This window comes from Scyliorhinus torazame, chromosome 11, assembly GCF_047496885.1.
Source record: "Scyliorhinus torazame isolate Kashiwa2021f chromosome 11, sScyTor2.1, whole genome shotgun sequence".
In the NCBI taxonomy this organism is placed as follows: Eukaryota; Metazoa; Chordata; class Chondrichthyes; order Carcharhiniformes; family Scyliorhinidae; genus Scyliorhinus; species Scyliorhinus torazame.
This window is the reverse complement of record NC_092717.1, coordinates 71540830-71563502: the sequence shown is the minus strand read 5'-3', so window position 1 is coordinate 71563502 and position 22673 is coordinate 71540830. Positions and strand designations below refer to the sequence as shown.

The window sequence follows — 22673 nt, the reverse complement described above, 5'->3', positions numbered from 1 at the left end:
CGTGCGGGGGGACGGCGCGGTGTCTGCGTGCGGGGGGACGGCGCGGTGTCTCTGTGGGTGTGCGGACGGTGCGGTGAATGTTTGTGTGGGTGGACGGACGGACTGTGTGTGTGGTTGGACGGACGGTGTGTGTGTGTGTGTGGTTGGACGGACTGTGTGTGTGTGGTTGGACGGACGGTGTGTGTGTGTGTGGTTGGACGGACGGTGTGTGTGTGTGTGTGTGTGTGTGTGTGTGTGTGTGTGTGTGGTTGGACGGACGGTGTGTGTGTGTGTGTGTGTGTGTGTGTGTGGTTGGACGGACGGTGTGTGTGTGTGTGTGTGTGTGTGTGTGTGGTTGGACGGACGGTGTGTGTGTGTGTGTGTGTGTGTGTGTGTGGTTGGACGGACGGTGTGTGTGTGTGTGTGTGTGTGTGTGTGGTTGGACGGACGGTGTGTGTGTGTGTGTGTGTGTGTGTGTGGTTGGACGGACGGTGTGTGTGTGTGTGTGTGTGTGTGTGTGGTTGGACGGACGGTGTGTGTGTGTGTGTGGTTGGACGGACGGTGTGTGTGTGTGTGTGGTTGGACGGACGGTGTGTGTGTGTGTGTGGTTGGACGGACGGTGTGTGTGTGTGTGTGGTTGGACGGACGGTGTGTGTGTGTGGGTGGTTGGACGGACGGTGTGTGTGTGTGTGTGGTTGGACGGACGGTGTGTGTGTGTGTGTGGTTGGACGGACGGTGTGTGTGTGTGTGTGGTTGGACGGACGGTGTGTGTGTGTGTGTGTGTGTGTGTTTGGACGGACGGTGTGTGTGTGTGTGTGGTTGGACGGACGGTGTGTGTGTGTGTGTGGTTGGACGGACGGTGTGTGTGTGTGTGTGGTTGGACGGACGGTGTGTGTGTGTGTGTGGTTGGACGGACGGTGTGTGTGTGTGTGTGGTTGGACGGACGGTGTGTGTGTGTGTGGTTGGACGGACGGTGTGTGTGTGTGTGGTTGGACGGACGGTGTGTGTGTGTGTGTGGTTGGACGGACGGTGTGTGTGTGTGTGTGGTTGGACGGACGGTGTGTGTGTGTGTGTGGTTGGACGGACGGTGTGTGTGTGTGTGTGGTTGGACGGACGGTGTGTGTGTGTGTGTGGTTGGACGGACGGTGTGTGTGTGTGTGGTTGGACGGACGGTGTGTGTGTGTGTGTGTGTGTGTGTTTGGACGGACGGTGTGTGTGTGTGTGTGGTTGGACGGACGGTGTGTGTGTGTGTGTGGTTGGACGGACGGTGTGTGTGTGTGTGTGGTTGGACGGACGGTGTGTGTGTGTGTGTGGTTGGACGGACGGTGTGTGTGTGTGTGGTTGGACGGACGGTGTGTGTGTGTGTGTGTGTGTGTGTTTGGACGGACGGTGTGTGTGTGTGTGTGTGGTTGGACGGACGGTGTGTGTGTGTGTGTTTGGACGGACGGTGTGTGTGTGTGTGGTTGGACGGACGGTGTGTGTGTGTGTGGTTGGACGGACGGTGTGTGTGTGTGGTTGGACGGACGGTGTGTGTGTGTGTGTGTGTGTGGTTGGACGGACGGTGTGTGTGTGTGGTTGGACGGACGGTGTGTGTGTGTGGTTGGACGGTGCGGTGAATGTGTGTGTGTGTGTGTGGTTGGACGGTGCGGTGAATGTGTGTGTGTGTGTGTGTGTGGTTGGACGGTGCGGTGAATGTGTGTGTGTGTGTGTGTGTGTGTGTGTGTGTGTGTGTGGTTGGACGGTGCGGTGAATGTGTGTGTGTGTGTGGTTGGACGGTGCGGTGAATGTGTGTGTGTGTGTGTGTGTGTGTGGTTGGACGGTGCGGTGAATGTGTGTGTGTGTGTGTGTGTGTGTGTGTGTGGTTGGACGGTGCGGTGAATGTGTGTGTGTGTGTGGTTGGACGGTGCGGTGAATGTGTGTGTGTGTGTGTGTGTGTGTGGTTGGACGGTGCGGTGAATGTGTGTGTGTGTGTGTGTGTGTGTGGTTGGACGGTGCGGTGAATGTGTGTGTGTGTGGTTGGACGGTGCGGTGAATGTGTGTGTGTGTGTGGTTGGACGGTGCGGTGAATGTGTGTGTGTGTGTGGTTGGACGGTGCGGTGAATGTGTGTGTGTGTGTGTGTGTGTGGTTGGACGGTGCGGTGAATGTGTGTGTGTGTGTGGTTGGACGGTGCGGTGAATGTGTGTGTGTGTGTGGTTGGACGGTGCGGTGAATGTGTGTGTGTGTGTGTGTGTGGTTGGACGGTGCGGTGAATGTGTGTGTGTGTGTGTGTGGTTGGACGCTGCGGTGAATGTGTGTGTGTGTGTGGTTGGACGGTGCGGTGAATGTGTGTGTGTGTGTGTGTGGTTGGACGGTGCGGTGAATGTGTGTGTGTGTGTGTGTGGTTGGACGGTGCGGTGAATGTGTGTGTGTGTGTGTGTGTGTGTGGTTGGACGGTGCGGTGAATGTGTGTGTGTGTGTGTGTGGTTGGACGGTGCGGTGAATGTGTGTGTGTGTGTGTGTGGTTGGACTGTGCGGTGAATGTGTGTGTGTGTGTGTGTGTGGTTGGACGGTGCGGTGAATGTGTGTGTGTGTGTGGTTGGACGGTGCGGTGAATGTGTGTGTGTGTGTGTGTGTGTGTGTGTGTGTGTGTGTGTGTGGTTGGACGGTGCGGTGAATGTGTGTGTGTGTGTGTGTGGTTGGACGGTGCGGTGTGTGTGTGTGTGTGTGTGTGTGGTTGGACGGTGCGGTGAATGTGTGTGTGTGTGTGTGTGTGTGGTTGGACGGTGCGGTGAATGTGTGTGTGTGTGTGTGTGGTTGGACGGTGCGGTGAATGTGTGTGTGTGTGTGTGTGTGGTTGGACGGTGCGGTGAATGTGTGTGTGTGTGTGTGTGGTTGGACGGTGCGGTGAATGTGTGTGTGTGTGTGTGTGGTTGGACGGTGCAGTGACTGTGTGTGTGTGTGTGTGTGGTTGGACGGTGCGGTGAATGTGTGTGTGTGTGTGTGTGTGGTTGGACGGTGCGGTGAATGTGTGTGTGTGTGTGTGTGGTTGGACGGTGCGGTGAATGTGTGTGTGTGTGTGTGTGGTTGGACGGTGCGGTGAATGTGTGTTTGTGTGTGTGTGGTTGGACGGTGCGGTGAATGTGTGTGTGTGTGTGTGGTTGGACGGTGCGGTGAATGTGTGTGTGTGTGTGTGGTTGGACGGTGCGGTGAATGTGTGTGTGTGTGTGTGGTTGGACGGTGCGGTGAATGTGTGTGTGTGTGTGGTTGGACGGTGCGGTGAATGTGTGTGTGTGTGTGGTTGGACGGTGCGGTGAATGTGTGTGTGTGTGTGTGGTTGGACGGTGCGGTGAATGTGTGTGTGTGGGTGGTTGGACGGTGCGGTGAATGTGTGTGTGTGTGGTTGGACGGTGCGGTGAATGTGTGTCTGTGTGTGGGTGGACGGTGCGGTGTGGGTTGTCGGTGCTGTGTCTGTGTGTGGGTGGACGGTGCGGTGTGGGTTGTCGGTGCTGTGTCTCTCTGTGGGTGGACGGTGCTGTGTGGGTGGACGGTACAGTGTCTGTGTGGGGGGACGGTGCGGTGTCTGTGTGTGGGTGGACGGTGCGGTGTCTGTGTGGGTGGACGGTGCGGTGTGGGTTGTCGGTGCTGTGTCTGTGTGTGGGTGGACGGTGCGGTGTGGGTTGTCGGTGCTGTGTCTGTGTGTGGGTGGACGGTGCGGTGTGGGTTGTCGGTGCTGTGTCTGTGTGTGGGTGGACGGTGCGGTGTGGGTTGTCGGTGCTGTGTCTCTCTGTGGGTGGACGGTGCTGTGTGGGTGGACGGTGCGGTGTCTCTCTGTGGGTGGACGGTGCGGTGTCTGTGTGGGTTGGCGGTGCTGTGTGGGTGGACGGTGCTGTGTCTGTGTGTGGGTGGACGGTGCGGTGTCTGTGTGTGGGTGGACGGTGCGGTGAATGTCTGTGTGGGTGGACGGTGCGGTGAATGTCTGTGTGGGTGGACGGTGCGGTGAATGTCTGTGTGGGTGGACGGTGCGGTGAATGTGTGTGTGTGGACGGTGCGGTGAATGTGTGTGTGTGTGGACGGTGCGGTGAATGTGTGTGTGTGTGTGATCGGTGCGGTGAATGTCTGTGGGGGTGGACGGTGCGGTGAATGTCTGCCTGTGGGTGGACGGTGCGGTGAGTGTGTGTGGGTGATCGGTCCGCTGAATGTCTGTGGGGGTGGACGGTGCGGTGAGTGTGTGTGGGTGATCGGTCCGCTGAATGTCTGTGGGGGTGGACGGTGCAGGGTCTGTGAGTGGGTGGACAGTGCGGTGAATGTGTGCGTGTGTGTGCGGTTGGTGCGGTGTCTGTGTGGGTGGACGCTGCGGTGTCTGTGTGTGGGTGGACGGTGCGGTGTCTGTGTGTGGGTGGACGGTGCGGTGTCTGTGTGGGTGGACGGTGCGGTGTCTGGGTGGACGGTGCGGTGTCTGTGGGTGGAAGGTGCAGTGAATGTGTGTGTGGGTGGACGGTGCAGTGTCTGTGTGGGTTGGCGGTGCAGTGTGGGTTGTCGGTCCTGTGTCTGTGTGGGTGGACGGTGCGGTGTCTGTGTGTGGGTGGACGGTGCGGTGTCTGTGTGTGGGTGGACGGTGCGGTGTCTGTGTGGGTGGACGGTGCGGTGTCTGTGTGGGTGGACGGTGCGGTGTCTGTGTGTGGGTGGACGGTGCGGTGTCTCTCTGTGGGTGGACGGTGCGGTGTCTGTGTGGGTGGACGGTGCGGTGTCTTGTGTGGGGGGACGGTGCGGTGTCTGTGTGTGGGTGGACGGTGCGGTGTCTCTCTGTGGGTGGACGGTGCGGTGTCTGTGTGGGTTGGCGGTGCAGTGTGGGTGGACGGTGCTGTGTCTGTGTGGGTTGGCGGTGCAGTGTGGGTGGACGGTGCTGTGTCTGTGTGGGTGGACAGTGCGGTGTCTGTTTGTGGGTGGACGGTGCGGTGTCTGTTTGGGGGGGCGGTGCGTTGTCTGTGTGGGTGGACGGTGCGGTGTCTGTGTGTGGGTGGACGGTGCGGTGTCTGTGTGTGGGTGGACGGTGCGGTGTCTCTCTGTGGGTGGACGGTGCGGTGTCTGTGTGGGTTGGCGGTGCAGTGTGGGTGGACGGTGCTGTGTCTGTGTGGGTGGACAGTGCGGTGTCTGTTTGTGGGTGGACGGTGCCGTGTCTGTGTGGGGGGACGGTGCGTTGTCTGTGTGGGTGGACGGTGCGGTGTCTGTGTGTGGGTGGACGGTGCGGTGTCTGTGTGTGGGTGGACGGTGCGGTGTCTCTCTGTGGGTGGACGGTGCGGTGTCTGTGTGGGTTGGCGGTGCAGTGTGGGTGGACGGTGCTGTGTCTGTGTGGGTGGACAGTGCGGTGTCTGTTTGTGGGTGGACGGTGCGGTGTCTGTTTGGGGGGGCGGTGCGTTGTCTGTGTGGGTGGACGGTGCGGTGTCTGTGTGTGGGGGGACGGTGCTGTGTCTGTGTGGGTGGACAGTGCGGTGTCTGTTTGTGGGTGGACGGTGCGGTGTCTGTTTGGGGGGGCGGTGCGTTGTCTGTGTGGGTGGACGGTGCGGTGTCTGTGTGTGGGGGGACGGTGCGGTGCCTGTGTGTGGGGGGACGGTGCGGTGTCTGTGTGTGGGTGGACGGTGCGGTGTCTGTGTGTGGGGGGACGGTGCGGTGTCTGTGTGGGGGGACGGTGCGGTGTCTGTGTGGGTGGACGGTGCGGTGTCTGTGTGGGTGGACGGTGCGGTGTCTGTGTGGGGGGACGGTTCCGTGTCTGTGTGGGGGGACGGTGCCGTGTCTGTGTGGGGGGACGGTGCCGTGTCTGTGTGGGGGGACGGTGCCGTGTCTGTGTGGGGGGACGGTGCCGTGTCTGTGTGGGGAGACGGTGCCGTGTCTGTGTGGGGGGACGGTGCCGTGTCTGTGTGGGGAGACGGTGCGGTGTCTGTGTGTGGGTGGACGGTGCGGTGTCTGTGTGTGGGTGGACGGTGCGGTGTCTGTGTGGGTGGACGGTGCGGTGTCTGTGTGGGGGGACGGTGCCGTGTCTGTGTGGGGGGACGGTGCGGTGTCTGTGTGTGGGGGGACGGTGCCGTGTCTGTGTGGGGGGACGGTGCCGTGTCTGTGTGGGGGGACGGTGCGGTGTCTGTGTGTGGGTGGACGGTGCGGTGTCTGTGTGTGGGTGGACGGTGCGGTGTCTGTGTGGGTGGACGGTGCGGTGTCTGTGTGGGGGGACGGTGCCGTGTCTGTGTGGGGGGACGGTGCGGTGTCTGTGTGTGGGGGGACGGTGCCGTGTCTGTGTGGGGGGACGGTGCCGTGTCTGTGGGGGGGGACGGTGCCGTGTCTGTGTGTGGGTGGACGGTGCCGTGTCTGTGTCTGGGGGGACGGTGCGGTGAATGTGTGGGTGGTTGGTGCGGTGAATGTTTCTGTGCGATTAGACAGCACTTTCTGCTTTTTTTTCAGATTTCCAGCATCCACCTTTTCCTTTAATGAGCAAGAAGGTGTCCAGCAGCTCGTTTCACTTCTCTGGTAAGTGTACTCTTGCAACTGTTACTTTCTACAGCATGACCTGACTACATATTTCAGTCTCACTACATCTGTTATTGAGGCCAAAACCTGGCATTCCCCTCCATTTGCTGCAGGGACACTCGACACTACAGAGTGCCACTCACTGTCACAGTTGACAATGCAAGTGTTTGATTTAAGTCTTCTACTTTGTCCTCATGTGCACTATCTCACTTGTATGCTCAAAATATAAAGGATATTTATTAATTGGATGATATTGTGATTTTTAAAAAGGTTATCAGTCAGATGTTTTTTTTATCGTATGCTTCACAGGTGCAGGTATAATGACGCCACAGGAGACATTTCATGGAAAATGGGCTTATCAGATGTGAAATAGAACACCGTCTGTGGAATACAAATACTGCAGTTTCCTTGGCAAAATCTTGAGAGGGTGCAGAGCTCGGAACCCTCTGGCTGTTGGCCCTAAAGTGACTTTAGAAAAGATAGAAAAGCTGATCATCTTTTATTCAACCTTTTATCTTTGCATTAACTTCTGTAAGCAAATACACATTAGAATCAAGATGCTTGAAAAATATTGCTATTTAGTTATTTGGGTGAATCCATGAAAAAGCACATTTTAAAAAGTAATAGAATGGTTCTATATAGGAGGCTTGTACCATCGTACCTAGAAAGAGCTGTCCAATTAGTCCCACACCCCTGACCTTTCCCCATAATGCTTTGTTCAGGGCTCACCAGGAATTTTCCTTGTATGCAATTCCTGCTGCCAATGAAATTAATTTGAGACAACTGGGTGCATTGTGGGTAAGGTGCTGACTTGTCACTGATGGGACCTGTATTAATTAGCCCAGGTGGATGAGATGAAAGTCTCCTGTGTGCTGGCAGTGTGTGGACTATGTGAAGTATGTCGGGCCTGTCATCCCAGTTCCCTGCAGATATGATGAACCTACAACAACAAAATGACCTTAATTCAACACTGCTAATTTCATTCCCAAGGCCTATGGCAATTAGGTAGAGAATGGTACCAATATCAACTGGTATAGCAGAAGTGCTGTAATGTTGGAACTGAGTAACATTGTTGGGGTAGACTAGAGGGATTTATTTTTCTGCGATAATGTGGATGCTAGTGATCTGCAATAAAACAGAAAATGCTGGAAAATCTCAGCAGGTCCGGCAACATCTATGGAGAGAGAAACAGAGTTATGTTTCAAATCAGTATGACTTCTTCAGAGCATAAAACTAGTTACACTGTACTTGATGTGGCAGAAAGTGCTTGATTCTGGTATGTATTTTTGGGAGTATGGATTTTTGTTTATTGTCACGTGTACCAAGGTACACGGAAAAGTATTTTTCTGCCAGCAGCTCAACAGACCATTAAGTACATGAAAAGAAAAGGAAATAAAAGAAAATACATAATAGGGCAACACCAGGTATACAATGTAACTACGTAAACACCGGCATGGGATGAAGCATACAGGTGTTAATGAGGTCAGACCATAAGAGGGTCATTTAGGAGTCTGGTAACAGTGGGGAAGAAGCTGTTTTTGAGTCTGTTTGTGTGTGTTTGTATCTCCTGCCTAATGGAAGAAGTTGGAAGAGTGAGTAAGCTGGGTGGGAGGGATCTTTGATTATGCTGCCCGCTTTCCCCAGGCAGCGGGAGGTGTAGATGGAGTCAATGGATGGGAGGCAGGTTCGTGTGATGGACTGGGCGGTGTTCACGACTCTCTGAAGTTTCTTGCGGTCCTGGGCCGAGCAGTTGCCATACCAGGCTGTGATGCAGCCGGATAGGATGCTTTCTATGGTGCATTTGTAAAATTTGGTAAGAGTTAATGTGGACATGCCGAATTTCCTTAGTTTCCTGAGGAAGTATAGGTGCTGTTGAGCTTTCTTGGTGGTAGTGTTGACATAGGTGGACCAGGACAGATGTTTGGAGATGTTTACCCCTAGGAATTTGAAACTGCTAAACATCTTCACCTTGGCCCTGGGGTGTGTGAAGTCAATGATCAGCTCTTTAGTTTTGCTGGCATTGAGGGATAAATTGTTGTCGCTGCTCCCTCCTGTATTCTGACTCGTCGTTATTCGAGATCTGACCTACTATGGTCGTATCGTCAGCAAACGTGTAGATGGAGTTGGAACCAAATTTTGCCACGCAGTCGTGTGTGTACAGGGAGTATAGTAGGCGCCTAAGTATGCAGCTTTGCGGTGCTGTGAGTGTGTGGGGGTGGGGGGGTGGAATGGAGCACCTTCTTCCCAATGCTACCGTCCTAATATTGATGAATGCAGACCTTCCACACTTGTATCAGGACTAACAACATCCTAACAATTTAGTTCCTGAATCGACCAACAGAGGGCACTTGTAATCTAGTAGTTGGACATGAATTGGGGAATATGTCTCCTGGCCAAGGCTATTACGTTTGAATATTTCAGGGGCTGTATTGATGTCATATGCCAAATTCATCACCGGGATAACTGCAGACAGCAGAATGCTAGTTTTCTTCCAGAGAAAACCTAATACTGTTCACAGTGCAAATGAATCGGGCAATGTGCCACCTCATTCTAACTTGTGTTTTAATGCTGTCCATTGCTGTGTGTTTTGCAATGATTTTGTTTTTCAATAAAGCAACCACTTGGAAAATTTGTCTGTTGACTTCCTATTGATGTCGACAAACAAAATATGGCACAACCCCTGCCATAAATTGTCATTTAAAAAAACAAAGGATTTAGGGATGACAATATTGCAACTTTCCTTCAGCAGGCCAGCTGAAATTTCGAGTTGTCTGACTCAGGAACTAATGTGCTTTGAAATCAACGTCTTTTAAAGCAGTGTTTTTCAAACTTTTTTCAAGCGACCCACGTTTACAGAATGACCAATTATCGCAACCCACGCCACATTCACAAGATTCTCCAGATTTACTTTTTAAAAAGTCACAACTCATTGGCACTTCTGTATTATTGAATGTAAATTGAGCTGCTGTTTCACCTTAAACGAGTTTCGCCCTGACACATTGCTGAAGAGTGTACCTCAGGATTAGTTTATTTCTTCACAACCATTGTTAGCATTTGGAAAATTGGGTGCAAGCGTTGGAAAGATTAACAGGCTCAATATTGCACAGTTTTAACAACATCATGTTCACGAGTTCAAAACCTAACACGACCTCGGATAGGAAATTAAACTCAAAACTTCAGAAATGGGAACCCTAACTGTTGAAAGAAAAACACGGTCAGACAGAATGTCACTGGACGCCTGGCAGTTCCGTTTCCCAGGTAATTATGTAACAGACTGAAAGCATGCAAAATAAAAACAATGCTGGGCTCAGCTGACCAATATGCAAAACGTGCAGACACATTCCATTCCATACGTCTGCAACATTTAACTGGCTCCTGGATACATGAGTAGTTTATTTGCCAGCTAATGCTATCCTTGGCGAATAATTGAAGTCCCGGTAAATGTAGATGTCAAAGTCCTTGTGGTACAGGAACCGATTCAGCTGATGGAGTCCATGTATCCACACAGCAGAGACGGATGCTTGAGGATGGCTACCTGGGAAGAGGGGGTGGAGAGCAGCGGGGGGCGGGGGGGTGCCGTGATGAAATATAAGAAGCGCCCTTGAAGGACAAGAGCTCCGGTGTGGAGAGACAATTCGGAAGTGGAAGAGACAATTCAGAAGTGGAAGGAATGGACATTGGGGCGTGTAGGGCTGGAGGAGGCTGTATGCCCAGCTTAACTGAGAGAATGATAAAAGACGCATGGGATTTGTTCGTGACACGCTGAACTCAAGAAATAATACAGATCCTGATGCTGAACATAGTAGCAGAATGTGCCACCCAAAGAGAATTTTCCAGGTCTCTGATGACAAACTGCCCAATTCCACTCTGGCCCAGAGAGGCAAGGAAGTCCTTCAGCCTCTATACACTATAACGCAGTGAGAATTTACCTGGAGAGAAAACGGTAAACATGGTCAGGCGATATGAAAATCATTGCTTTAAAGCTATTGTACAAAAACACAGGAATTTTAAACAAAAATATTTGAGAGAGTGAACGAGTTCTTAGTTAAGGCATTAGATGGGTTTAAAAAAATGATTGAAAGGAAGTATTACAAAAGCTGACTGAATTAAAGCTGATAAATCACCAGATCCACATCAGATAGATCTCAGGTGCTGAGGAAAGTAATGCTGTAAAACGAGCAGAGGCATTGGCCATAATTTCCTAAACCTCCTTAGTAAGGAGGGTTGTTGCCACAGGATTGGAGAACTGCAGATGCCACATTCCTACGCAGAAAAGCAATAGCCCAGCAACTACAAGCCAGCCAGTTAGAAGCAATAAGCGAGGACAAAATTAATATTTGGACAAATGTGGATTAATTGAGGAAAGACTGCACAGATTTGTTAAGGCAAGTCTTGTTTAACTAACTTGACTAAGTTTTTCTGATGAGATGACAGGGAAGGTAATGAGGGCAATATTGGATTGGATTTGTTTATTGTCACGTGCCGAGGTACAGTGAAAATTATTATTCTGCATACAGTCCAGACAGATCATTGCATACGTGAAAAAATACATAGGGCAAACCTAAAATACACACTGTAAATACATAGGCACAGACATCGGGTGATGCTTATAGGAGTGTAGTACTACTCAGTAGAGAAGATGTGTGAAGAGATCAGGTCAGTCCATAAGAGGATCATATAGAAGTCTGGTAACAGCGGGGAAGAAACTGTTTTTGAACCTGTTAGTGCGTGTTCCCAGACTTTTGTATCTCCTGCCTGATGGAAGAAGTTGGAAGAGTGAATAAGCCGGGTGGGAGGGGTCTTTGATTATGCTGCCCGCTTTCCCAAGGCAGCTAGAGGTGTAGATGGAGTCAACGGATGAGAGAAGGGTTCACGTGATGGACTGGGCTGTGTTCTCTGTAGTTTCCTTACAGTTCTGGGCCGAGCAGTTTCCATACCAGGCTGTGATGCAGCCCGATAGGACATTTTCTATGGGGCATCTGTAAAAGTTGGTAAGTCAATGTGGACATGCTGAATTTCCTTAGTTTTCTGAGAAAGTAAAGGCGCTGTTGTGCTTTCTTGGTTGTAGCATCGATGTGGGTGGACCAGGACAGATTGTTGGTGATGTGCACATCTAGGAGTTTGAAACTATCAACCATCTCCACCTTGGCACCATTGATGCGGACAGGGATGTGTACAATACTTTGCTTCCTGAAGTCAATGACCAGCTCTTAGTTTTTCTGACTTTGAGGGAGAGAATATTGTTGTTTTTTTTTAAAATAAATATTTTATTGAAAATTTTTGGTCAACCAACACAGTACATTGTGCATCCTTTACACAATATTATAACAGTACAAATAACAATGACCTATTTTATATAAACAAAAAATGAATAAATATTAAATAACAAAAATGAAAACTAGCCCTAATTAGCAACTGCCTTGACACAAGTTACACCCCCCCCCCCCCACCCCCCCCCCACCCCCGATCCTGGGCTGCTGCTGCTGCCTTCTTTTTCCCATTCCATCTATCTATCCGCGAGGTATTCGACGAACGGTTGCCACCGCCTGGTGAACCCTTGAGCCGACCCCCTTAGGACGAATTTAATCCGCTCTAGCTTTATAAACCCCGCCATGTCATTTATCCAGGTCTCCACCCCCGGGGGCTTGGCTTCTTTCCACATTAGCAATATCCTGCGCCGGGCTACTAGGGACGCAAAGGCCAAAACATCGGCCTCTCTCGCCTCCTGCACTCCCGGCTCTTGTGCAACCCCAAATATGGCCAACCCCCAGCTTGGTTCGACCCGGACCCCCACTACTTTTGAAAGCACCTTTGTCACCCCCATCCAAAACCCCCATAGTGCCGGGCATGACCAAAACATATGGGTATGATTCGCTGGGCTTCTCGAGCACCTCGCACACCTATCCTCCACCCCAAAAAATTTACTGAGCCGTGCTCCAGTCATATGCGCCCTGTGTAATACCTTAAACTGAATCAGGCTTAGCCTGGCACACGAGGACGACGAGTTTACCCTACTTAGGGCATCTGCCCACAGCCCCTCTTCGATCTCCTCCCCCAGCTCTTCTTCCCATTTCCCTTTTAGTTCATCTACCATAGTCTCCCCTTCGTCCCTCATTTCCCTATATATATCTGACACCTTACCATCCTCCACCCATGTCTTTGAGATCACTCTGTCCTGCACCTCTTGTGTCGGGAGCTGCGGAAATTCCCTCACCTGTTGCCTCGCAAAAGCCCTCAGTTGCATATACCTGAATGCATTCCCTTGGGGCAACCCATATTTCTCGGTCAGCGCTCCCAGACTCGCGAACTTCCCATCCACAAATAGATCTTTCAGTTGCGTTATTCCTGCTCTTTGCCACATTCCATATCCCCCATCCATTCCCCCCGGGGCAAACCTATGGTTGTTTCTTATCGGGGACCCCCCCAAGGCTCCAGTCTTTCCCCTATGCCGTCTCCACTGTCCCCAAATCTTCAGTGTAGCCACCACCACCGGGCTTGTGGTGTAGTTCCTCGGTGAGAACGGCAATGGGGCTGTCACCATAGCCTGTAGGCTAGTCCCCCTACAAGACGCCCTCTCTAATCTCTTCCACGCCGCTCCCTCCTCCTCTCCCATCCACTTACTCACCATTGAGATATTAGCGGCCCAATAATACTCACTTAGGCTCGGTAGTGCCAGCCCCCCCCCTATCCCTGCTACGCTGTAAGAATCCCTTCCTCACTCTCGGGGTCTTCCCGGCCCAGACAAACCCCATGATGCTCTTTTCAATCCTTTTAAAAAAAGCCTTCGTGATCACCACCGGGAGGCACTGAAACACAAAGAGGAATCTCGGGAGGACCACCATCTTAACCGCCTGCACCCTCCCTGCCATTGACAGGGATACCATATCCCATCTCTTGAAATCTTCCTCCATCTGTTCCCCCAACCGCGTTAAATTTAACCTGTGCAATGTGCCCCAATTCTTAGCTATCTGGATCCCCAGGTAACGAAAGTCCCTTGTTACCTTCCTCAACGGTAGGTCCTCTATTTCTCTACTCTGCTCCCCTGGATGCACCACAAACAACTCACTTTTCCCCATGTTCAATTTATACCCTGAAAAATCCCCAAACTCCCCAAGTATCCGCATTATTTCTGGCATCCCCTCCGCCGGATCCGCCACGTATAGTAGCAAATCGTCCGCATACAGAGATACCCGGTGTTCTTCTCCTACCCTAAGTACTCCCCTCCACTTCTTGGAACCCCTCAACGCTATCGCCAGGGGCTCAATCGCCAGTGCAAACAATAATGGGGACAGAGGGCATCCCTGCCTTGTCCCTCTATGGAGCCGAAAATATGCAGATCCCCGTCCATTCGTGACCACGCTCGCCACTGGGGCCCTATACAACAGCTGCACCCATCTAACATACCCCTCTCCAAAACCAAATCTCCTCAACACCTCCCACAAATAATCCCATTCCACTCTATCAAATGCTTTCTCGGCATCCATCGCCACTACTATCTCCGTTTCTCCCTCTGGTGGGGCCATCATCATTACCCCTAACAACCTCCGTATATTCGTGTTCAGCTGTCTCCCCTTCACAAACCCAGTTTGGTCCTCGTGGACCACCCCCGGGACACATTCCTCTATTCTCATTGCCATTACCTTGGCCAGGACCTTGGCATCTTGGTATGTCAGGAATAAGCGAATGACTAGGGAAAGAGTAGGACCGTCAAGGACAGGGATGGGAAATTGTGTGTGGAGTCTGAAGAGATAGGCGAGATACTAAATGAATATTTTTCGTCAGTATTCACTCAGGAAAAAGATAATGTTGTGGAGGAGAATGCTGAGCCCCATGCTAATAGAATAGATGACATTGAGGTACGTAGGGAAGAGGTGTTGGCAATTCTGGACAGGCTGAAAATAGATAAGTCCCCGGGACCTGATGGGATTTATCCTAGGATTCTATGGGAGGCCAGGGAAGAGATTGCTGGACCTTTGGCTTTGATTTTTATGTCATCATTGGCTACAGGAATAGTGCCAGAGGACTGGAGGACAGCAAATGTGGTCCCTTTGTTCAAAAAGGGGAGCAGAGACAACCCCGGCAACTATAGACCGGTGAGCCTCACGTCTGTAGTGGGTAAAGTCTTGGAGGGGATTATAAGGGACAAGATTTATAATCATCTAGATAGGAATAATATGATCAGGGATAGTCAGCATGGCTTTGTGAAGGGTAGGTCATGCCTCACAAACCTTATTGAGTTCTTTGAGAAGGTGACTGAACAGGTAGACGAGGGTAGAGCAGTTGATGTGGTGTATATGGATTTCAGCAAAGCGTTTGATAAGGTTCCCCACGGTAGGCTATTGCAAAAAATACGGAGGCTGGGGATTGAGGGTGATTTAGAGATGTGGATCAGAAATTGGCTAGCTGAAAGAAGACAGAGGGTGGTGGTTGATGGGAAATGTTCAGAATGGAGTACAGTCACAAGTGGAGTACCACAAGGAGCTGTTCTGGGGCCGTTGCTGTTTGTCATTTTTATCAATGACCTAGAGGAAGGCGCAGAAGGGTGGGTGAGTAAATTTGCAGACGATACTAAAGTCGGTGGTGTTGTCGATAGTGTGGAAGGATGTAGCAGGTTACAGAGGGATATAGATAAGCTGCAGAGCTGGGCTGAGAGGTGGCAAATGGAGTTTAATGTAGAGAAGTGTGAGGTGATTCACTTTGGAAGGAATAACAGGAATGCGGAATATTTGGCTAATGGTAAAGTTCTTGAAAGTGTGGATGAGCAGAGGGATCTAGGTGTCCATGTACATAGATCCCTGAAAGTTGCCACCCAGGTTGATAGGGTTGTGAAGAAGGCCTATGGAGTGTTGGCCTTTATTGGTAGAGGGATTGAGTTCCGGAGTCGGGAGGTCATGTTGCAGCTGTACAGAACTCTGGTCCGGCCGCATTTGGAGTATTGCGTACAGTTCTGGTCACCGCATTATAGGAAGGACGTGGAGGCTTTGGAGCGGGTGCAGAGGAGATTTACCAGGATGTTGCCTGGTATGGAGGGAAAATCTTATGAGGAAAGGCTGACGGACTTGAGGTTGTTTTCGTTGGAGAGAAGAAGGTTAAGAGGAGACTTAATAGAGGCATACAAAATGATCAGGGGGTTGGATAGGGTGGACAGTGAGAGCCTTCTCCCGCGGATGGATATGGCTGGCACGAGGGGACATAGCTTTAAACTGAGGGGTAATAGATATAGGACAGAGGTCAGAGGTAGGTTCTTTACGCAAAGAGTAGTGAGGCCGTGGAATGCCCTACCTGCTACAGTAGTGAACTCGCCAACATTGAGGGCATTTAAAAGTTTATTGGATAAGCATATGGATGATAATGGCATAGTGTAGGTTAGATGGCTTTTGTTTCGGTGCAACATCGTGGGCCGAAGGGCCTGTACTGCGCTGTATTGTTCTATGTTCTATGTTTACATAGATTACATAGAACATACAGTGCAGAAGGAGGCCATTCGGCCCATCGAGTCTGCACCGACCCACATTAATCCCTCACTTCCACCTTTTCCCCGCAACCCAATAACCCCTCCCAACCCTTATGGACACTACGGGTAATTTAGCATGGCCAATCCACCTAACCTGCACGTCTTTGGACTGTTCTATCTACATTTAGGAGGGAAATAGGTCTGTAGGACCCGCATTGTAGCGGGTCCTTGTCCTTCTTTAAGAGAAGCGATATCGTTGCTTCAGACATAGTCGGGGGCAGTTGTCCCCTTCCCTTTGCCTCATTAAAGGTCCTCGTCAGTACCGGGGCGAGCAAGTCCAAATATTTTCTATAGAATTCGACTGGGAATCCATCCGGTCCCGGGGCCTTTCCCGTCTGCATGCTCCTAATTCCTTTCACCACTTCTTCTACCTCGATCTGTGCTCCCAGTCCCACCCTTTCCTGCTCTTCCACCTTGGGAAATTCCAGCCGATCCAAGAAGCCCATCATTCTCTCCCTCCCCTCCGGGGGTTGAGCTTCATATAATCTTTTATAAAATGTCTTGAACACTCCATTCACTCTCTCCGCTCCCCGCTCCATCTCTCCTTCCTCATCCCTCACTCCCCCTATTTCCCTCGCTGCTCCCCTTTTCCTCAATTGGTGTGCCAGCAACCTGCTCGCCTTCTCCCCATATTCGTACTGTACACCCTGTGCCTTCCTCCATTGTGCCTCTGCAGTGCCTGTAGTCAGCAAGTCAAATTCCACATGCAGCCTTTGCCTTTCCCTGTACAGTCCCTCCTCCGGTGCTTCCGCATATTGTCTGTCCACCCTCAAAAGTTCTTGTAGCAACCGCTCCCGTTCCTTACTCTCCTGCTTCCCTTTATGTGCCCTTATTGATATCAGCTCCCCCCTAACCACCGCCTTCAACGCCTCCCAGACCACTCCCACCTGGACCTCCCCATTATCATTGAGTTCCAAGTACTTTCCAATGCACCCCCTCACCCTTAGACACACCCCCTCATCCGCCATTAGTCCCATGTCCATTCTCCAGGGTGGGCGCCCTCCTGTTTCCTCCCCTATCTCCAAGTCCACCCAGTGTGGAGTGTGATCCGAAATGGCTATAGCCGTATACTCCGTTCCCCTCACCTTCGGGATCAATGCCCTACCCAGCACAAAAAAGTCTATGCGCGAGTAGACTTTATGGACATAGGAGAAAAACGAGAACTCCTTACTCCTAGGTCTACTAAATCTCCATGGGTCTACACCTCCCATCTGCTCCATAAAATCTTTAAGCACCTTGGCTGCTGCCGGCCTCCTTCCAGTCCTGGACTTCGACCTATCCAGCCCTGGTTCCAACACCGTATTAAAATCTCCCCCCATTATCAGCTTTCCCGTCTCTAGGTCCGGAATGCGTCCTAGCATCCGCCTCATAAAATTGGCATCATCCCAGTTCGGGGCATATACGTTTACCAAAACCACCGTCTCTCCCTGTAGTTTGCCACTCACCATCACGTATCTGCCCCCGTTATCCGCCACTATAGCCTTTGCCTCAAACATTACCCGCTTCCCCACTAATATAGCCACCCCCCTGTTTTTCGCATCTAGCCCCGAATGGAACACCTGCCCCACCCATCCTTTGCGCAGCCTAACCTGGTCTATCAGTTTCAGGTGCGTTTCCTGTAACATAACCACATCTGCCTTAAGTTTCTTAAGGTGTGCGAGTACCCGTGCCCTCTTTATCGGCCCGTTCAGCCCTCTCACGTTCCACGTGATCAGCCGAGTTGGGGGGCTTCCTACCCCCCCCCTTGTCGATTAGCCATCACCTTTTTCCAGCTCCTCACCCAGTTCCCACGCAGCTGTATCTCCCCCAGGCGGTGCCCCCCCGCCCATCCTCTCCCGTACCCGCTCCCCCCTCTCCCCAGCAGCAGCAACCCAGTGATTCCCCCCTCCCACCCCCCCCGCTAGACCCCCCGCTAGCGTAATTACTCCCCCCATGTTGCTCCCAGAAGTCAGCAAACTCTGGCCGACCTCGGCTTCCCCCCGTGACCTCGGCTCGCACCGTGCGATGCCCCCTCCTTCCTGCTTCTCTATTCCCGCCATAATTATCATAGCGCGGGAACCAAGCCCGCGCTTCTCCCTTGGCCCCGCCCCCAATGGCCAACGCCCCATCTCCTCTCCCTCCCCACCTCCCCCCATCACCACCTGTGGGAGAGAGAAAAGTTACCACACCGCAGGATTAGAACATAAAACCCCTCTTTGCCCCCCACATTCACCCCACCACTTTGTTCGAACGTTCTTTTTAATAACCCACTCATTCCAGTTTTTCTTCCACAATAAAAGTCCACGCTTCATCCGCCGTCTCAAAGTAGTGGTGCCTCCCTCGATATGTGACCCACAGTCTTGCCGGTTGCAGCATTCCGAATTTTATCTTCTTTTTATGAAGCACCGCCTTGGCCCGATTAAAACTCGCCCTCCTTCTCGCCACCTCCACACTCCAGTCTTGATAAACGCGGATCACCGCGTTCTCCCATTTACTGCTCCGAGTTTTCTTCGCCCATCTAAGGACCATTTCTCTATCATTAAAACGGAGAAATCTCACCACTATGGCTCTGGGAATTTCTCCTGCTCTCGGTCCTCGCGCCATAACTCGGTATGCTCCCTCCACCTCCAACGGACCCGCCGGGGCCTCCGCTCCCATTAACGAGTGCAGCATCGTGCTCACATATGCCCTGATGTCCGCTCCCTCCACACCTTCAGGAAGACCAAGAATCCTCGGGTTGTTCCTCCTTGCGTTGTTTTCCAGTGCCTCCAACCTTTCCACACATCGTTTCTGATGTGCCTCCTGCATCTCCGTCTTCACCACCAGGCCCTGTATATCGTCCTCATTCTCGGCTGCCTTCGCCTTCACGACCCGAAGCTCCCGCTCCTGGGTCTTCTGTTCCTCCTTTAGCCCTTCGATCGCCTGTAGTATCGGGGCCAACAGCTCTTTCTTCATTTCCTTTTTTATCTCTTCCACACAGCATCTCAAGAACTCTTGTTGTTCAGGGCCCCATGTGAAACCGCCACCTTCCGACGCCATCTTGGTTTTTGCTTGCCTTCCTTGCCGCTGCTCCAAAGGATCCGCTGCAATCCGGCCACTTTCCTCTCCTTTTTCCATCCGTGTCCAGGGGGAATTACCTTCTGGTTTACCGCACAGTGTTTTTAGCCGTTAAAATTGCCGTTGGGGCTCCTATCAAGAGCCCAAAAGTCCGTTCCACCGGGAGCTGCCGAAACGTGCGACTTAGCTGGTCATCGCCGCACCCGGAAGTGTTCGAGAGAATATTGTTGTTACACCACTCCACTAGATTCTCTATCTCCCTCCTGTATTCTGACACATCAGCAAACTTGTAGATGGAGTTTGAGCCACATGCCACGCAGGCGTGTGTGTACAGGGAGTATAGCCAGGGGCTAAGTAAACAGTCATGTGGGGTCCTGGTATTGAGGACTGTTGTGAGAAGGTGCTGTTGTTTATCCTTACTGATTGTCGTCTATGAATCAGAAAGTCGGGGATCCAGTTGCAGAGTGAGGAACCAAGTCCTAGGTTTTGGAGCTTTGATATGAGCTTGGCTGGGATTATGGTGTTTGAGGTGGAGCAGTAGTCAATGAATGTAAGAGTCCTTGTTGTCGAGATGATCCAGGGATGATTGTAGGACCAGGGAGATGGTGTCTGCTGTGGATGGGTTGTGGCGGTATGCGAATTGCAGTGGATCTAGACATTCTGGGAGTATGGAGTTGATATGGTGCAAAAACAGAAAATACTGGACAATGTCAGCAGGTCTGACAGTATCTGTGGAGAGAAAAAGGAACTAACGTTTCGAGTCTAGATGACTCTTTGTCAAAGGGTAATATGGTTCATGTCGTCTATAGGGACTTCTGAAAGGTGTTAGATAACGTGGCACTAACAGGCTTGTCAACAAAGATAAAGTCCATGGACGAGTGACAGCATTGATATGAAATTGGCTTGAGTGACGGTGTGGGATAAAAGAGTTTGATAAATTGTTTTTTCGGGACCGGAGGAAGATATAGAATGGGGTTCCTCAAGAATTGGATTTCTGATCTGGAATTGAGTGCGTTGTAGGTAACGATTACAAAATTTGCAGATGACACAAAAAGTGTAAATATTATGGACTGTGAATGGATAGGGATAGACTTGAGAGAAGATAGGTTGGTGGAAAGACAGGTACATCACAATTGAATTTAATGCAGAGTAGTGTGAAGTGATATATTTTGAGAGGAGAGGCAAGATAAACTAGAACAAAGAACAAAGAAATGTACAGCACAGGAACAGGCCCTTCGGCCCTCCAAGCCCGTGCCGACCATGCTGCCCGACTAAACTACAATCTTCTCCACTTCCTGGGTCCGTATCCCTCTATTCCCATCCTATTCATGTATTTGTCAAGATGCCCCTTAAATGTCACTCGTCCCTGCTTCCACCACCTCCTCCGGTAGCGAGTTCCAGGCACCCACTACCCTCTGCGTAAAAAAACTTGCCTCGTACATCTACTCTAAACCTTGCCCCTCACCTTAAACCTATGCCCCCTAGTAATTGACCCCTCTACCCTGGGGAAAAGCCTCTGACTATCCACTCTGTCTATGCCCCTCATAATTTTGTAGACCTCTATCAGGTCTCCCCTCAACCTCCTTCGTTTCAGTGAGAACAAACCGAGTGTATTCAACCGCTCCTCATAGCTAATGCCCTCCATACCAGGCAACATTCTGGTAAATCTCTTCTGCACCCTCTCTAAAGCCTCCACATCCTTCTGGTAGTGTGGCGACCAGAATTGAACACTATACTCCAAGTGTGGCCTAACTGAGATTCTATACAGCTGCAACATGACTTGCCAATTCTTATACTCAATGCCCCGGCCAATGAAGGCAAGCATGCCGTATGCCTTCTTGACTACCTCCTCCACCTGTGTTGCCCCTTTCAATGACCTGTGGACCTGTACTCCTAGATCTCTTTGACTTTCAATACTCTTGAGGGTCCTACCATTCACTGTATATTCCCTACCTGCATTAGACCTTCCAAAATGCATTACCTCACATTTGTCCGTATTAAACTCCATCTGCCATCTCTCCGCCCAAGTCTCCAAACAATCTAAATCCTGCTGTATCCTCTGACAGTCCTCATCACTATCCGCAAACTAGAGCAGTGTTTCTCCCAGTACCCACTTTTGCCAACCAGCTGACCTTCGTGGCACATACCACATTTGCTTTCCTTTAATGCGAAAGGGGAGCCTGGTGACCCACAGGATCTCACTCCAATCAGGTTCACAAGAGGAGAGGGAAATGCACATATCAGGTGCAGACTTTAGCCAGTTCCTTTGCGTCATCTTCATCTTTGTGAGAATTGACAATCCAACCTTGCTCATGTAGGTCATCATGAAGGGTAATAGCAACAAAATGTTTGTTTTACTCAGCACTGGATGCTCCTGAAAGATGATACTCTAGAATGCTGTCAGCCTCATGGGCTTTTGGTGGGTTTTTAATGTGCTGTCACAGGTCAGGCATGGCAGCATAGTCTTTCTATTTGGAGACAGCTGTAAATTAATAACTGACTGACCGCTCAACCTCAAATGGAATTTTTCACATACCACCTCTCTTTCAAAATCTGAAACTTCTCTCATTTGTCAGTACTTCCCTGCATATAACACACATTACCTTTGCTTCTTTATTTGCACTGGCACAATTGACACAACCATACCTCAAGAAATCATCTTTACATTGCTTTGTTTCTGAGTTAAGTTTCTTTGTCAGCTGTTCACCAAAGGCCCTGGAGCTCTGTACAGAGCTAACACTGGCACTGCTCTGTCCTGCCGTGGATTCTCCTGAGCAGTGCTCTCCAGCAGATTCAGATGTCAGATCCTGGCCAGTAGATGCTCTGCCTATTTGTGTTTCTTGCCGTCTCTTTCTTGTAACAGAATGATCCTTCTTCACAGTCCTCTTGCCTTGCTTGTCAGCATCTAGAAAATGGAAGAAGCTCTCCTCCATGATTTGGTGGCAAAAGCACGCACATAGCTCGGCATCAAGTGTATGTGCACGGTGCATAACCTGCTCTGCTGCCACTTATGGTCTGAAGACTACACGCAGCTTCATTTCATTCTCATTTAAAAAGTGTCAGCAGTGGCCATTCTCAATACAAATGCCAGTAGTGGCCATTGGGCACTTCACCCGCTATCGGAACCACCGCGGGAACACTGCAACTGATCGCTCCGCGACCTTCCCGACTGCCACCTGCACTTTGAAAAACCCTGAACTAGAGGAAACTCATGGTCAGGTTGGAAGGGAACTGCTGACAGCCCCGTCCCCTTTTCAAACTGCCTTTGCCCAGTAAGAATAGGGATGGCATTGTGCTTGTCTTAACCTCCTTGTACTTGTGGTATCACGATAGGGAGATATTAGAAATATGGGTCCAGAAATGAAGCAGACAATTTAAATTTGAAGCAGAAGGGAAAACTGCCAGCAGCAAAGGGAAAGGAGTATGCCCATACCTAGCTGAGTCACAGGCTCCCATTCAAACCTAACCTCATTAGGGACTGCATAATGTGATTTAACAAAGACCCATTGTTCTTCTGGACATTCCTGCAGGACCAGCCATCCTCCCATTAGCAGGGTCTGAGGACCTAATGGTCTAGCAATGGAAATCTAGGTGCATATGAATGGCCTAGCTCCGGTCTTTTGTGTAGACAGAAATGGGCTATCAACC

At 51.0% G+C, this 22673-nt stretch overlaps 1 long non-coding RNA gene across 1 annotated transcript; it reads left to right on the top strand.

Moving 5' to 3' along the window:
* Positions 1 to 6334: 6334 nt before the first annotated feature.
* Positions 6335 to 9107, top strand: LOC140385336 (uncharacterized). Its single transcript, XR_011933337.1, has 2 exons — positions 6335 to 6475; positions 6785 to 9107. It is a non-coding gene; the product is annotated as an uncharacterized lncRNA (long non-coding RNA).
* Positions 9108 to 22673: the final 13566 nt, after the last annotated feature.